We start from the raw sequence: 1,724 nt of genomic DNA on the forward strand, positions 1-1,724 counted from the left end.
ATTAACTTAAATGAATAAATTTTATTTAAATATTTTTCGTAAATTTTTTTATAACTTTATAAAATTTTTTAATTACATAATTATTAAATTTTATATTAATTTATATATCCATCTAAATTTCGTGCAACACACGGGTTTAAGTCTAGTTTTATATAAAGTTGAAAACAATAAAGTTGAATCCAATGAATGAAATTATTCACATTACTATATATCGTTAGTTGTCACGTTCTTTGGACACACTTTAATGTTCTCTTATTAACACTTAGACTCTCTTAATCTATTGAGTTAAAATTAAATTAGTCTAATTCTCAATATTTAACAAAAAAAAAAATTAAGAATACAAGAAAACACAAAAAAAAATAAAATTTTAATAAAAATAACACCTTACTACACAAGTATTTATCTCAAATAACTTGCACATCTAAACTTAAAATTCTCATGATATTTATAACTATCCACCTATTGAATAAACGATTAAAATTAAATCTAATTAATTATTTAAATGATGTATTCAAAACTTGTACTACAAATATTAAACATATCACATTTTTTTAAATTTTTTATATTATTATTCTAAACATCTCTTTATATTCTATATATTTATATTCTCTTAAAAGATGACTATCACCTTTTAAAATTTGTTAGAATCTTCTAAATTTTTCTAAAATCTTCCACCGTATTTAAAAATCTTTTAGAATTATTCATAACAACATTGTCAGACACTTTAGAATTTGTCTCATTTTTATCAGACACCTTAAAATAAAGTAACACATGCATCATTCTAAAATTTTTTGTGACATAGTACCATATATTAATATAAAATAAAAAATCAAGTCATTAGATCTTAGTAAACACTTGAAGTACACATACAATACATAGAGTATTAATATTATTGAATTTCTTTAGTGAAAAATAAATATCGTAATTAAATTTTTAAGGAGAGTGTACATTGCAGATAATAATATATTTATTTTTTATTTTTATTATAAAAAAAATATTTATTCTACATTAAAAAAAAAAAAAAAAACTCTTCGACATTTAAATGACTAATAAGTTTGCTTTTGAGATGAGGGTGATAATTGACATGAATGGCCATTATAACTATAATATGGTAATGCCAATGTTGGATCCATTAGACCGAAGTCTTACCTAGAACTGGATTTTCAATGTAGGCATGTAGCATATATGGCAATGGCATGAAACTGATGAGACAGCCCATAAAGTAAGAACATCCATATTTATGACTCGTGTCAAAAATGAAAACTCTAGTCTACGCCAAGTTCTGTGCTATCTTGTACCATAATCCTGTTCCCTCTAAAAAGCCCTTTAGTTTGATCATTCAATTTATTATGTATGTAATCTTTGAATTTGATATGAAGTAGAACCATCCGTTGATTAAACTACATTAATAATGTCAATCAACCCAAACTTTTTAAGAGAATATGATGCATCACTTCAACTGTTTGATTTCTAAATTTCACCAATCCAAATCAACTTTTCCCATCAGGTCAAAGCACAATGAATACTAATACTACTAATCCAATATAATTTGTACCATGTCGATGACCAAGTACATTCATTCAAATTGAAGAACAAGAATTCATGTAGATATAGGTGTCACTGCACTGGTAGCTACTGGTGTTTGGCAGTGAGCAAGTTCGGCAGAGGTAGTAAAATTTCATATCACAACTTTATATTTCTTATATTCACAAGTTTTTTAGTAA

The sequence above is a fragment of the Arachis ipaensis genome, chromosome B05 (genome assembly GCF_000816755.2).
Source record: "Arachis ipaensis cultivar K30076 chromosome B05, Araip1.1, whole genome shotgun sequence".
Classification (NCBI taxonomy): Eukaryota; Viridiplantae; Streptophyta; class Magnoliopsida; order Fabales; family Fabaceae; genus Arachis; species Arachis ipaensis.